Below are 10,480 nucleotides of genomic sequence, written 5' to 3'. Positions count from 1 at the left end.
ATATTGGACTTAACCGTCAACTTATAAACTAGTACAAATACTTTCTGTTGAAAACAATATGGAACTCTGTAATTTAGGAAAGTGCTTACTCTATGCATTTAAGTGCAGGAATAACATATGTTATTATGTATATCATGAAACTCAAAAACTGTATAATATGTGACTGGTATTTCTGATGTTTATTGTTTATGTGTTTTTTTTTTATACAACTTGTAAATTGTATATTTATGCATATTATACTGATGAACTGTATTGTTCAAAGTAATAAAGAATTGAATAGTGTTAGTGTCTTGTTTAGACGATGAATGAGGCATATCTTGTGTAATATATCCGACATTTCATTTATGTGTCACAATAAAATTAAAACATTTGGTTTAAACATGATAAATATATAATAAAATATTTAGATACTACGAGTATACGTATCAATTTTAAACAACACTGTACATGCTGTAGTTCATACCAGGAAAATAAGCATAAGGACTTGAAAATTGTTTGTTTTGAGAATTTGAAATACCTTGAATTAAAATTCCAAACGGTACATGTTCAATATGATTAACTGTGTGCCATCCGGTTGTAACATTGACCGAGAAAATCTGGTATACATAGGTGTTTAATTTGATTGTCATTTTCTGGTTAAATTTGTCATATTTGATAATATTATTATTTAGCCGAATACCTTGTAAAAAATCTAACTTGACGATAAACGTTGCAATGTTTTTCATTGTGCCTTCTGGAATAATAAATTGATATTCAGGTAAATATTGAGTATCACTAGGAACAGTAACATCAATAGTTCCTGTATGAGGACTGTAAATCTTAAGGGACAACAATATATTTTTGTCTGCCGTTATTGCCGTAGTATTCTTATGATTTGTGTTCTGGTAGTTGTTTGCATTTATAACTGAAGTAGAAACTACATCATTATCATCCTTTAATTCCAGTCTAGTTCTTGTATGTGCATATATTCTTAGACCCATAGTCATTATTTCTGCTTGAAGTTTTGGTACTATGAATTGACGACTAAATGCTTTATAAGGTAGTACCGGAACTACCTCAGGAATGGAAGATTTAAACATCACAGCAACTGGATGAGATGATGTAATATATGTTCCAGTAAGATAACACTCCTCGCAGCTTATATAATTGTATACGTATGGATCTGTTGTAAATGACAATAACTGGCTCTTATGGTAAATGCTTTGACGAAATGTTATGTTACTCAGGATCCACCGTGCCGATGTAAAACTAACATTGATTTGTGTATCCTCTTCGATTGCTAATATTCCAAGCGCATTAAACTTCTGCTGAGTTTTATACTGTGGTACAACATACTGCGTAGATAACAATGCAGAGGGTATCACAATGTATGACTCCCAAATGGAGCCATAAATATCTCTGACGAAATGAAATAAAGTTATAAGAACGTCACAGAAAATACGAACATGGACATCACTGTTTTCGGAATTGTTAGCAAAGTCATGTTCATTGGAGAGAACAAATGTTTGATATTCTCCTTCCAGTGTCAGTGTTTTGGTTCGTTTAAAAGAAGGGTAAATGATATCACAATGTCCATGCTTCCGGGATGACAGGTAAAGGGTAACTTCCCTCTGTCTCGGATTAAACACTACGAAGAACTGGTAACCTGAAGGACCTAAAATATAATTTGACTCGTGAAAGACGCAATAGTTCAAACATGAGTTTGGGAATAGTATCTTAACAGAATCTTGATGAACCATCGTGCATAAATATTTTCTTTAAATTTTAAACCTGCACTCGATTTCTGCCTATTAAAGCTTATGTCAGGTAATGTTGCGTAACATTGTCGTCAAACTGTTCATCAATAACTAGGCCATTGGAAGGAAAACATGATTTGCTGTAAGCGATGTATGTAAAACGCAGTCGGAACGGGACGCCAATTCGATACCTCGCATAGGGTAAGTGTTACTTGATGAAAAAGTTGCTGACAGAAAACAATTTTGCACCCTTGAACAGTTTTGACAAGTTGTTTATGGCTTAGTCTACTTTTCTATGTTGTGTTTTGTGTACTGTTTTATGTTTTGGTCGTTTTTTTTTCGTTATTTGACATGGCTATATCAGTTTGATTTCGACATATCAGTTTGATTTCGACATATCAGTTTGAATATTCCTTTGGTATCTTTCGTCTCACGTTTGGTAGTTTTTACCTACAACCGATTATGATAGTTCTACCCCAGAACAGTGGTGGGCTGCAGTTAGCTCGAAAATGATGGAGAGCGTTTAAAGAAGAGAACACTGTGTGACATACTATTGATTCATGAAATACCTCTATATTCACAATTCTTTCCGAGATATCCATCTGCACATATACAATATGAAGAATTGTCTGTAGTTATACACGTTCCTTCGTGATGACATGGTACTGACGAAATACATTCATCTAAATATAATAGATGGTAAAAATGATAATAATAATAATAAAAAAAAACTCCGAGGAAAATTCAAAACGGAAAGTTTGTTATCAAAAAGCAAAATCAGTTTCAATCTAAGAGCAAACACTAAGGATAAAACTTTTAAAAATCTACATAATTTAATCATCTTACATGTATCACTATGCACCTTTTTGGTTGGGTTGTTTTCTCTTTGGCACATTCCCTATTTTCATTATCAATTCTTCCATAGGTCACAAATTACATTGATAACCATGATTGTATACCGCCATACCTAGTAACACTTAAACAGGAGTTAAAGGAAGTCGAGTGCACACGAAAACATGCATTTGATCCACGTTAATATTTATACTTGCCTTACCTTGAATTTGACAGGAAGTCCCGAGAAAACCTTCAGGACAAATACAAATGTGGGAACCATTTAACATTATACAGTGACCATTGTTCAGACAAGGGGAGTATTTACACTTCTCTGAATAAAAAACATAAAACTGTAGAAAAATTATACCATCTATAAACTCATGCAAACATACAATTATATGAAAAAAGTTGATTTCATGCATTAATTCCTTTAATGGTACTATTGGGAATGTACAGAATACATCTCCCAAACAGTTAACCCGAGACCTGATAAAAATTACATTTCACCATATTTTTTTCAGATTTAAACGTATTAAAGTCACAAAATACAAAAGCGACAATTAAATAGGTTTTTTTGGTATTTTATTCAAATGTCTTATACATTTAGTAGGCAAAGGTGAAATCGGCAACTCTACTGTGTATGTGATCCATGTAAGGTGAAAGGAAAAATGACATTAGATGTCTCAAATTTGAAAACGATTCACATGTTAACATGCTCTTCAACTTTGTACTTGTTTGACTTTATAAATATTTTAATATGAGCGTCACTGATGAGTCTTATGTAGACAAAACGCGCGTCTGGCGTACTAAATTATAATCCTAATACCTTTGATAACTATTAACAAGTTTGTATATCCTTTGCAGATTTCTTAAAGCATGCAGTATATGTATGCAGGATATATCTACATTTCATATATAATGATACGAATTAAATGATCACCAGCCCAGTAGCCAGAACTTTGAATCAACCCTCGTGCATAGCTCTGATAGGTTGTCCTGGTTTGGTGTTACTTTTGGTCCTTTTGTTTTGTGCCAGCTTTTTCTGCTTTTAAATTTATTAAATTTGAAAAATAATTTGGACCCGAGCATAACTAGAGAGACTTAAATTGTGGATTGCGCACCTGGTACATTACAATTGTCACACAATTTCTTTTAGAATTTTGAAATGTCCTAAATACATTTGGAATTTGCCGTCCTAAATTGCAATCTAAATAATAAAGAAGTAAGTAATAAATATATTACCTTCGTTTTGAACACTTTGTTTTGATGATGGACTGTAAAAAACGAGCAGAGGAGCTATAATACATGCCGAAGTCACACACCCTATGATAAAAAACACGAAATACTGATTTCTGTCAGATGTCTTTTGAATACTTGGCATATCAAAGCCAAAGTACATCCTGCTTGATATCCCATTAATATTTCTCCGTGGACTTTCAACTATTTCCAAATATTCATTGTCTTGTTGTTCTAAGATCGGTTCTTCATACGATAGTTCTTCGTTGTCCATTGTCTGACATGAAAACACTTTGTTTAACACTACAGTTAGCGGATACCTGGTCACACTGGTTAGATTGTATTTTATCGTATGGCAGATACCATTTTCCAATTGTGAAATATTAAGTTAAAAAGTGTCAGGAATTCCAATTTTAAAAACAACATATTGAAAGTACTTGATTGATAACTTTATAGTTCATAATAAAAGTAATATACCAGTCGTGACAAATTCTGACTCATTAATAATTGCTCATGACTATACAATTGGCATGTTCATTATCTGTATCTAATTTAAAGTATGATATGTATAGTTAAAGTTGGTTTAATTTAGTGTGTTAATATTCAAAAATAAAAAAGTACCGAAACACTCAAGAATTAATCATTGAAAAGTTATACATAGATAAAAGAGGGACGAAAGATACCAAAGGGACAGTCAAACTGGTAAATCTAAAACAAACTGACAACGCCATGGCTAAAAATGAAAAAGACAAACAAAAAACAGCACACATGACACAACATAGAAAACTAAAGAATAAACAACACGAACCCCACAACATTCTTTGAAATCTAAATCTTCACTGTATACGCGAGCACAATGAACAATCTGGTAAATGTACACAAAGTAAGAAAGGTAACAAAGGGCATATGCACAACGCCGTAAAAAAATACAATATTGAACATATTTTAAAAAGTCGTCTCTTAAATTATATTTTTATTTTTTCCGTTTGAAGCTGAAATATCACAATCTAGAAAAGAACAATTGTTGTGATACGTTTAGATTTCCCGTAAGTTTCCGTAAGTAAATTGCGCAGTATACACCACATACTTGATGTTTAGGGGTAAAAAAAGTTATAACGTGCTGATAAGTGTTTATCAATTAAATGAAATGTAGACAGATCTTTACTTACCGTAGTTGATAACGTTTCAGTAATACGTCTACTAATCGAAGGACGACATTGATACCCATAAGATGACCTACATTATGTCTATAATCTCTATTGCCAAACATTTAGAAACGTTGTCAAAGAAAACATCTTCATCTTTAAAATTCTCATCAAAGTTTCAGTTGGTTTATATTTTTGATGTGTTTTGTCATTTGATTTTGCAATGTGATTAGGGACTTTCCAATTTGATTTTCCTCTGAGTTCAGTATTTTTGTGTGATTTTACTTTTTAAATATTCACTTTTGCCATTACAGAAAAAGGCTTCAAATGAGTTGCAGCAAATAGAACTGCAAGCTTTTACTTGAATGAACATCTTATCAAATAAGAAAAACTTTACATTAAAATGATAAATTTTAATATTTTCATTATTTTGCTTTATTGATAATTGAGTTAGTCAAAAGTACAACTAGACTATTAGTAGAATATTTTCTAGAAGCCGAAAAGTGATACGATATTTGACGGCTTTTTGTGTAGGTATCCGAAACATAGTATGGATTTGAAGAGGCCTAAATCTGCGAAGTGGTAATGAGATTGTTGTTACCGATTTGATTCTCTTTGAGCGCAAAAACTTAAATGTAAAAGACTATTTATCAACATTCACTGTTAAGCCCATTGTTGATTATCCTTTTGGCGTGAATTGGTCCTTATACAACCCGCCAATGTGTGGTTTTGCTGTGTCATTTCTTTTGTGTATTCTTGTCTTTTAGGTTTGCTTATGTGCGTTGTTTATGCATTTTAATTTCTTTGATGACATAATGTTCTTGTATTTTTTTTATTGTGTTGTGAGCTTTCCATTATTTTTGACATTTTACCTATTATGTTTGTTTTGTTCTCAAATTGTTGTAAATGAACAAAACTTTTAGCAACTGGCAGACAAGTGAGAGGTAAAGCTAGTTACACAACCATGTGTAAGTCAACATGTGCTACACAAGGAAATGTCTTCCAAAAGTCACGGCAGTTGTTTTCATTCGTTTGACATGTTTGAGCTTTTGATTGGTCATTTGATATGTTTGAGCTTTTGATAGGTCATTTGATATGTTTGAGGTTTTGATTGGTCATTTAATAAAGGACTTTCATATTTGAAGTTCTTACTTAACGTTACTTAACCAATTAGTAGGTCTGGTACCATTAAAACGTTTGATACCGCTGCAATTGTTTGCACCTGTCATAAGTTATGAATCTGATGTTCAGAAGTTGTCGTTTGTTTATGTGGTTCATAAGTGTTCTTGGTCCTCGTTTTTTTATATAGATTAGACCGTTGTTTTTCCCGTTTGAATAGTTTCACACTAGTAATTTTTTGGAGGCCTTTATAGTTTGCTGTTAAGTGTAAGCCAAGGCTTTGTGTTGAAGACAATACCTTGGCCTATATAGGTTTACTTTTATAAATTGTGATAGAGAGTTGTCTCGTTGGCACTCATACCACATCTTCCTATATCTATTGTATTTTTGAGAACCATATACTATCCAAGATGAGTTCCAAACTGGTATTTAATAGACAGTTTAATGTTTTGTGAATTGAAACATTTCTTCAGTTTAAAAGAAATCTGCAAAGGATATATTCCCCATGCTCAGTTGAAAGATCGACTACACCATCTCATAAAACAGAGCTTTTTCTATAAAAATGGAAATCGTAGATACAAATTTCTTGTTTTGGGTTACAATAATTCATATTTTGTGAAAAATCACACTGAATCTCCCAGAAAATATACAGAAGATGATATTATCAAAATGCTGGACTTTTTGATCGACAATATATTTGTTGAGTTTGGAGGATTTATATTTCAACAGACAGTCGGTATTCCAATGGGTACTAATTGTGCACCCCTGCTGGCTGATTTGTTTTTGTACTCGTATGAAGCAGAATTCATTCAGAACCTTCTAAAAGACAAAAAGAAAAAGCACCTTGCGAAATTCTTTAATTTTACTTTCCGATATATTGATGATGTTCTATCATTGAATAACCCATATTTCAGCCAATACTTACATCTCATATATCCAAGTGAACTTGAAATTAAGGATACCACTGATACTAGAAGGACTGCTTCATACCTTGATCTTTTCCTCAATATTGACGTAGATGGACGACTTCACACCAAAATCTATGATAAACGGGACGATTTCAACTTCCCAATTATCAATTTCCCATTTCTCAGCAGTAACATACCCTCTGCCCCTTCGTATGGTGTTTACATATCACAATTGATACGTTATTCTCGTGCTTGTTCACACTATACGGACTTCATATACAGGAGTGTGCTCCTTACGCAGAAACTGCTCCAACAAAGTTATGAGGAGGACAGATTAAAATTGACACTCCGTAAATTTTATGGACACTTTCACGATTTGGTGGATCCATACGATGTTTCGTTGACCAAACTTGCTAAGGACATTTTTACCACATGGTAGATTGTGTTTTGTCATAATGTCGTCTAATCTTTTAATTACCAAACGTGACTTATTCCCGATTGTGACTGTTTTGCCGAGTGTGCACTCGCATTACTATAAGACGTGGTACGGTACTTATCCATCCCAAATTCATGTATTTAGTTTAAATGTTTAATGTTATATTTGTAATTCTCATCGGATTTTGTCAAATGTGTTGACGTCTTTTCTATTATATTTATGTGTTATGGTAAAGAAAATTAATCAGCGCCTTCATTTATCAGATTTGATTTCGTTCAAAGTAATCAGTACGATATTTTACGTTTGAAGTTAGATTTATAGCAAACCGGACATAGTTTTATAATATAGTTAATTGCTACCTCAGTTTTATATAAATAAGAATTAAAATGTGCTTTGTTATTAAATGCAATATCAGTATTTAGTTCAAATATATAATCTTAAATTAATCCTAATTCTATCTTATTCATTCTTATGTGACGTCATTTTTCATTTTTTGATGCTCTGTTTTACTAATTCAAATGACGTCATTTTTTCGTCATTTTTCAGTTTCAAATAGGACGTCACTTGGCGTAGAGGTTTAAACGTATTCGGATGTGTCTACTTTTGTGTTTCAAATGTCTTGTTATGTAAATGTATTTCAGTTGTTTCCTGTAATTAGTTAATACTTCAGCTTTATCCTGTACATCTTTTGAATATTCATTTTATTAAATTTACTGTTTGCAAAAGTATAAATTACTCTAAATTATAGGGATTTTCTGGTAACTTAACAGAAAACCCTTGCCGTTTTTGGCACAACCTTTTTGATCTTTTGGTCCTCGATGCTGTTCAGCTTTGTACTCGTTTCGGCTTTCAAACTTTTGTATCTGTGCGTCACACATAGGTCTTGTGTGGACAAAATACCCTTCTGGCGTATTAAAATTTTGAACTTGTTCCCCCTTTTTTTTTGGCTGTTGTTCGTGTGATTCTTTGTCAATTGTGTTCTCCAATTTATTTATATTGTAGTCCTGTGTTGTCATTTTGATGTTATATTTCACATGGCCATAAAAGTGCGAGGTTTGGCATGCCACAAAACCAGGTTCAACCCACCATTTTTTCCTTTAAAAATGCCCTGTACCAAGTCAGGAATATGGTCATTGTTATATTATAGTTCGTTTCTGTGTGTATTACATTATAACGTTGTGTCGTTTGTTTTCTCTTATTTTTGAGTGTAAATTCACATTGCGATAAGACGTGTCACGGTACTTGTCTATCCCAAATTCATGTATTTGGTTTTGATGTTATATATATTATTCTCGTGGGATTTTGTCTATGTGTGTTACATTTTAGTGTTATGTCGTTGTTCTCCTCTTATATTTAATGCGTTTCCCTCGGTTTTAGTTTGTTATCCCGATTTTGTTTTTGTCCATGGATTTATGAGTTTTGAACAGCGGTATACTACTGTTGCCTTATTTATTGAGGGCAATGAGCACTGTAAATGTACAAAATGTACTGTTTGCATAACATAAAACTATTACAGAATATCCCAAAGTTTTATCATAAAATAATACATAAAACTATTACAGAATATCCCAAATTTTTATCATGAAATAATTAAAGTAAATTATGGGTCATTACCACAATTGTAAGCGTGACACATGACACGTTTTTAAAATGTTATTATGTTAATTTCGGAGTGGTAATTACAGCATGAATATCAATAGACGACATTATGTCTACTTATTTCTGAGTTTTTTCGTAAACCATAGATAATAAACACTTCAAATATGACATGTATTCAAATATCCCCTTTTTAGACAAACGTAGAAGCATCACCAGAAAAACGATATATCTTTTAGTAATTTAACTTGGGGCTCGTGTTGCTTATTCTTTAGTTTTCTATGTTGTGTCATCTGTACTATTGTTTGTCTGTTTGTCTTTTTCATTTTTAGCTATGTCGTTGTCAGTTTATTTTCGATTTACAAGTTTGACTGTCCCTCTGGTATCTTTCGTCCCTCTTTTGTTAATGATTTTGAACCCTTGCATTTTAAAAACTTACTATTAAATGCTTTGTTGAATTTAAAGTGGTCTGACAGTGATGCTTCTTTTGCCACTAAGTGTAATACATTTGCGATATAATTGACTTTCAAATGACAGTTTAAAGTAAGCACCCTGTCGATAAAACACAAAAAAAAACTACTATTTTAATCCATAAGTATCTATAAGTATTGACTCAAATTGACTTTTTGATCCCCATAGTAAGATAAATGTTTATTATCTATTTCTATGAATCTTAAATTTTGAATTTGAAAAGGGCACTTTAAAACCCATTCTCAAATACAGGTTACTTGAATAGGGAGTTCAAATGAAGTAACTTGAACACAAGACGACATATTTTCTGTTCAGTTAATATTTTAAAAGTATGTCAGTTTGTAGTGTAAAAAAGGAACCGGAGAATAATTTTCACCACTTTCTAACACTGCCAAAAAGTCTACATACACAGCGTTAACTAAAGTACTTTCATTATACTATTCAGAAATAAATTTGAATACGTATTATGACCGTTTACTTCATTTGCTATTTTAAAAACCTACGGCCAGAGTTTTTATGTCTTTTATCGGGCAGTGAATACAAAAATTTTTTAAAATTCTCAAAAAATCATTTTCACCTTTATGTATAATTATTTTACATTTTTATACACCTGATTCATCCCTCAGTCTGTGAAAGTATTTTCAGTTGATACTGTATCTTTTGTTCAATCTCACTGATACATCGACTTAAGTAGGGTACACAAAAGAGCAACCTTAATTTTGGGAATGCAAATACTACCGTGCTACCTGTAACGATGTGTATACATTACTAAGGGGTATTGCAATACACATCCAATGACAAACCAATAAAATTGACCGTATCTCAGTCGATCCATTACATTAAAGGTTTCTACAATACTAGTGCCAATTATAACAAAAACTATATTTGTAATGAGTATACAACGAAAAACGCATATTCCATTTAAAAAAATGTTAACAAATAGTTACTTAATAATCCCAGAACAAATCACTGTGATGAAACAAAAGGAGAAAATAAAAC

General features: G+C 32.2%; 1 long non-coding RNA gene across 1 annotated transcript; it reads right to left on the bottom strand.

The window, feature by feature from the left end:
• Positions 1-317: 317 nt before the first annotated feature.
• LOC143065159 (uncharacterized) lies at positions 318-4,273 on the bottom strand. Its single transcript, XR_012975408.1, has 4 exons — positions 3,813-4,273; positions 2,791-2,901; positions 2,306-2,419; positions 318-1,654 (listed from the first exon to the last, which is right to left on the bottom strand). It is a non-coding gene; the product is annotated as an uncharacterized LOC143065159 (long non-coding RNA).
• Positions 4,274-10,480: the final 6,207 nt, after the last annotated feature.

This window comes from Mytilus galloprovincialis, chromosome 2 (assembly GCF_965363235.1).
Source record: "Mytilus galloprovincialis chromosome 2, xbMytGall1.hap1.1, whole genome shotgun sequence".
In the NCBI taxonomy this organism is placed as follows: domain Eukaryota; kingdom Metazoa; phylum Mollusca; class Bivalvia; order Mytilida; family Mytilidae; genus Mytilus; species Mytilus galloprovincialis.
This window is presented reverse-complemented; position numbering and strand designations above follow the sequence as displayed.